At 47.7% G+C, this 5,733-nt stretch overlaps 1 non-coding gene across 1 annotated transcript; it reads right to left on the minus strand.

Annotated features, from left to right (window-relative positions):
- Nucleotides 1–1,674: 1,674 nt before the first annotated feature.
- LOC111527399 lies at nucleotides 1,675–1,795 on the minus strand. Its single transcript, XR_002726653.1, has one exon. It is a non-coding gene; the product is annotated as a small nucleolar RNA SNORA32 (small nucleolar RNA).
- Between the last annotated feature and the right edge of the window lie 3,938 nt (nucleotides 1,796–5,733).

The following is a 5,733-nucleotide window of genomic DNA, read 5'->3' on the forward strand; positions in this document are numbered from 1 at the left end:
CAAAACAGATCTCTTCTGTTTCTTGAAACATAACCATATTTATAAATGAATGCTATTAAAATTATATATGTACTTGAAAAAGTTTTGTTAGACAACTGAAGTACTTAAAATGAAAGTAAAAATATTTTAAAACGATAAATGCAATTGAAAATATTTAAGAACATTTAATAAGCAAAAACTGTAAAGCCCCTTTTCTGAGTGATTATCAAAATTCTCCAGATTTCTAAGCAGAAAAAGAGGAATTGAACGTAAAAGCCTAAGGAAAAACCAGGTTTTAAAATTTGTAGCTGTTGAAAAATCAAATATTAAATTTTTTTAAAAAGTCATTGCAAATCGTCTTTCATAAGTGTAAAAGATACTCCATGGCACCATGAAATCCAAACAGAGAAATAGAAGTTACCTCTGTGAGTGGACTTCACATACCTATTTTAAAGTCTATGTCAGATTTCTCATAAAATTAATTTTCCTGGAAAGAATGCCTATTTTTTTTTTTTTAATTGAAATCAAGCATGGTGGCTCATGCCTGTAATCCCTGCACTTTGGGAGGCTGAAGTGGGAGGACTGCTTGAGCCCAGGGGTTTGAGACCAGCCTGGGCAACATAGCGAGACCTCATTTCTACAAAAAAATAAATAATTGGCCAGGCACAGTGGCTCACACCTGTAATCCAGCACTTTGGGAGGCTGAGGGGGTGGATCATGAGGTCAAGAGATGGAGACCATCCTTGACCGTCTCTGCTACAAATACAAAATTAGCTGGTTGTGGTGGCACGTGCCTGTAGTCCCAGCTACTTGGGAGGCTGAGGCAGGAGAATCACTTAAACCCAGGAGGCAGAGGTTGCAGTGAGCCGAGATCACACCACTGCATTCCAGCCTGGTGACAGAGCGAGACTCCATTTCAATAAATAAATAAATAATAAAAACTTGAGATGGGTTACCACTATATTGCTGAGGCTGGATTCCAACCCCTTGGCTCAAGGAATCCTCCTGCCTCAGCCACCTGAGTAGCTGGGATTACAGGTGTGAGCCACCAGGCCCAGCTAAGATGCATATTCTAATGATGGCTTTTCTCATCCTTCCTCTGCATTGGCATTTATTCTGGAGTTGTGGTGCCCCACCCCATTTGAGGAGTGCCATCTCCTTATGCAATTTCTTTTCTTTCTGTGGATTTCCATGGCTGCCTCTGCCTGCCTGCTGGTCTCCGTCCAGGACCAGGTCTCACCGTGACATTCGCAACCCCTGCCTAGAAGTCAGTGGAGTGTCCCTGGCCCAGCATCTCAGTGTTTCCCATCCTGCTGAGACACCCTCTTGTCTCCAGGCCTGCTTGGAACCAGTTTGCTACAAACATTTTAGGAGGGAGGTCTGCAGCACTTTTATTTCAACCTGCACTCCCAATTCTGACCCTGACTCCCTGTCTTTCTGGATGCTCTCTGGGCCCCGTGACCCCTAGACCCAAACCATCCAGGACCCTGGGGCAGGAGCCCTTCTTCAGCTGGTGGCTGCAATGTCCCTCGCTGCTGCTGCTAAGCGTTTCTGTTCCATCTCTGCCCCACAAAAGGTGTCCATCTGGATTTTTGGTAGTTTGGGTTTTTTTCTGGCTTGCATTATATTTCTATTGGACAGTGCTTATCTAGGCACTGGAAGTAAAATGAAAAAAAGTTGAATAAAGGGTTAATAAAATGTTCCCAGTGGGCTGATCACTAGCAAGGTGGCAGACAGAAAACGCAGTGCGGAATTCTCTTATCGATGTGTCCACAGCAAATGAGAAATTGCATGCTAAATGCCTTGGTAACAATCAGATCTGTTTTCCAGTCTGTGTCTTCTTGTTTTCTCTTTATACAGTTTATCTATCTGTGTGTTTTGAGACATATTTATGAAGCACCCGTCACGGTACCAGGTTTTAAACTATTTCCAAATATATCTGTTCCATTTTTATCAGAAGACAATTCTGAACGCTCATGGGGAAGGAGGGACATTCCCAGCCTTGCCCTCACTTGACCTCCAGCAGCAGTGGCCTTCTGGGCCCCACTCTGTGACGCACGATTTTCCCAGGTTCCCAGGCCCCCACCTGTATGGGGCGGCAATAATAAATCCCATAGGCCAGGAGCTTCAATCTACATTTATTGGTTCAAAGTCCTGGAGGCTGAAAATCCGAGATGAAATTATTGGCAGGGCTGCTTCCTCTGAATCCTCTCTCCTCTGCTTGCAGACGGCATCTCCTCCCTGTGTCCTCACAGGGTCATCCCTCTGTGTGCATCTGTGTCCTCATCTCCTTGTCTTACAGGACATAGTCGGATTGGACCAGGCCCACCCTAATGCCGTCATTTGAACTCGGTCACCTCCACAAAAACCCTGTTTCCAAATAAGGTCACATTCTGAGGTATGGGGGTTAGGACTTCAACATAGGGATTTTGGGGGACACAATTTAGCCCAAGCACCCCTTGACCTTGTTTTCCTCCTGTCCCCCCTTAGAACTTTCTGCTGTGCCTCAGGGCACCACATGCGGCTCTTGTCTCCAGCTTCATTTCCTGAGAGATCCCAGCCATCATTACCGTATTAAATCTTGTCTTGACACCCACATGGGAAAGACTCCCACGTTCCTGCTCCCAGCCCGGGCCTCCCCACAACTCCAGAGTTGGGTACTCAGTTGCTTCTTTGATGTCTCCCTTTGGGGATCCAGAATTAATATCAGATCTAACTTGTTTGAACCCCAGTGATCCTTTCACCCCCAACTTATCCCTGTCCACGCGGGGATGGTACCTCCATCCCCTGGACTAGAAACACCAAGTGCTATCTCTTCACTGATAAGGAGAGAAAGGCAGTGAGTTATCTGTGCCTCTTCTGAATGAATCAAATGAAATGGCAGACAAGTAAAGGCACGGAAAGGAAGAAAAAGGGTTAGAACTGTGCACTGGTGCAGGGCGGGTGGGCTGCACTGGTCTTGGTCTCCTCCTCCTGCTTCACCTGCAGAAGCAGAGACAGATGGGCTTGCAGGGGTCCAGGTTGGAGGAGTCCAGGTAAAGGGCCCACCCAGGTCTCACTGGCTTGGGAACAATGGGTTCAGACTTCCCAAGCACTGCAGAGAAGCTAGGATGGTTCCAGAATTTTCCTGTGAGCTCAAACGGGAGATTTTCTGGAAAGCTGGAGCCTAGAAGTCCTGGGAGAAAGCTGCATGGCCGTGGCATTTTGCAAACATTGCAAATGTAAGCTATTTTCTTTCTTTCTTTCTTTTTTTTTTTTGAAACGGAGTCTCGCTCTGTGGCCCAGGCTGGAGTGCAGTGGCCGGATCTCAGCTCACTACAAGCTCCGCCTCCCGGGTTTACGCTATTCTCCTGCCTCAGCCTCCCGAGTAGCTGGGACTACAGGCGCCCGCCCCTTCTCCCCGCTAGTTTTTTGTATTTTTTAGTAGAGACGGGGTTTCACCGTGTTAGCCAGGATGGTCTCGATCTCCTGACCTTGTGATCCGCCCATCTCGGCCTCCCAAAGTGCTGGGATTACAGGCTTGGGCCACCGCGCCCGGCAAGAGTAAGGTATTTTCATTGCAATCCTGAGGACGGCTGTCTGTTTCTGTTCGTGCTCTCTCTCCTCTCTGGGTGTCCTGGCTGTAGTGCAACGGCCTCAGGCACACCGGAGCGGTGCAAAGGGAGTGGGAGGCGCACCGAAGTTGGGACCAGTGAGTAGTTCTTATGTTGTCGGCAGCCATGTGCAGGTAATTTGTGGTTAACTCTGAGCCGTGGGAATGGCTTCCAGGAATACATGTAACACACACAGTGCCTGCTGGGTGGCAAGGTGCAGGGCCAGGTGTCTCCCCGCCACAGAAGTACAGTATGCCCCATGGTGCCCAGCACTTTAAGTTTTCAGGAAATGGAGTAGAGAAGAGAGTGTTAGAATTCCAGAGCCAGAAGCTACCATGTCAAAAGAAGTTTGAAGTATCCTTCCAAGTGCTCAGCAGGAATGCTATTTTTGTAATTATTGTCTTAAGAAGTAAGCAAAGTGCATGCACCTCAAAGCTGTAGATTAACAGGAATTATAATATTAATACAATGATTATTTATTTTTGTGGATTTGTGATATTATGATACTGTTAGCTTTTTAGAATTTGTAATCCATTTTATTTTATTTTCTCATTTTAAACAAATATGATCTGCTTTGGATCTGCTCTTGTATTTATAATCGTGTATACTATTTCTTAGGCAAGGTCCCCCACATTGTATAAGCTTCATCCTCTACAAAACTTGCATAGGCCCCTTGTAGGCTTCTTACAAACATGCCTCATCCTCCCTCCAGCAGCACTGAGCGCCCAGAGTTGGCACAGAGTGGGTGCGTCTTGCCAGTGCTGACAGAGAGAATGAGCCAAAACCACAGAAAAACCGGCCCACCCAGCTAGCTGTGGACTGCTTTGGTGCTTCCTTCTCTCTTCAAAGCATTTCAGATCTATTATTTCACATGGCCACTGGCTCGGTAGATCACCAAATCCCCACGTTACAGAGGTAGAGGCTGAGGCTGAGGGCTTGGTGGTTGACAGACAGCCATCTCACTCGAAACTGGGGGCCTGGAGCCCGAATGCAAACATCCCGGGCTCTGGTCCCTGCCTGGATATGCACGAGTCCACATAAATGCCTGGCGAGGCTGGCATTTCCGGTGGCAACCAAGATGTGCCTAAGGAAACAGTCTCTCCTCCAGGCCCAGAGGCTGATGTAGCTCCCGTGGGTGCATCTGGTCCAACTGGAAAAACCAGCAAGCCAAGCCCCTGGGGTGACTTCAGGCTGACCGGGGAAGAGAAGTATTTTCAGATGCAGGTAGTGAGAAAAATAGCAGAAAGAAAAATGCTGAATCGTTCAACAAGTGGTCAAATCACTGCAATCCCAGCAGGTAGAATGACAGAAGCGGATCCTGGGGCCATCACCTCGACCCCCAGGGCAGTGGATGCACAGCACGCAGGCGCGGGCAGAGGACGGGTCAGGACTCACTTCCGTCTCTGTCCTTCCACTTCCTTGCTGGGTCCCCCGTTCCTGCCAGCTCTCCCAGCTTCTCAGCTTGCCCCTGGCTACCAACACAACTCCCACGTGGGACAGGGAATGCAGGGAATGCGCTTCCAACAACCTTACCCCTGGCCAGTGCTTCTTTCTGGATCCAAAAATAAAGCTGGAGTTTTGGGAACCCCCCCTCCCTCCATGCTGGGTTGTCTGGCTGCAGATGGATCGCCCCTAGGGTTCATGCCCAGGCACAAGTCTGCTGGCACCCACTCAGGGTGGCACTGGCCTGGCTGGTGCCTTCTCCGCATCCCTACCCACCTTGACTGCACGGTCCCTGGCTACACAGTGTCCAGCCCGACTACACTGAAGGTAAACACAGCCCGTCCCCCTCCCCTCTCCAAATCCAGCCCAGCCCCCAAATACCAGGCAACATTGAACAACACGCTCAGACCCTGTGCTTCCTCTGGAAAACAGGGCTACTAACGCCACCTCCCAGCATTATTCCAAGGATGGAATGAGAGAATATTCAGGAAACATTTATCAAAATACTGGACCTATGACACATCGCTTAAAAATCAAACCTATTGGATTACAGTCCTATTAATGAATGATGAACATTTTAAATTGGAATATTTATTGTAATTACTTTTTATAGTAGGTATCGCAGGTTCTACATATCAAAAATGTTGACTATAAACTCTCTCTTCTATGGTTTTGCTCCTGTTTTTCTGACTGTCTTTTTTTTTTTTTTTTTTTTTTT

Source organism: Piliocolobus tephrosceles, chromosome 19 (assembly GCF_002776525.5).
Source record: "Piliocolobus tephrosceles isolate RC106 chromosome 19, ASM277652v3, whole genome shotgun sequence".
NCBI lineage: Eukaryota > Metazoa > Chordata > Mammalia > Primates > Cercopithecidae > Piliocolobus > Piliocolobus tephrosceles.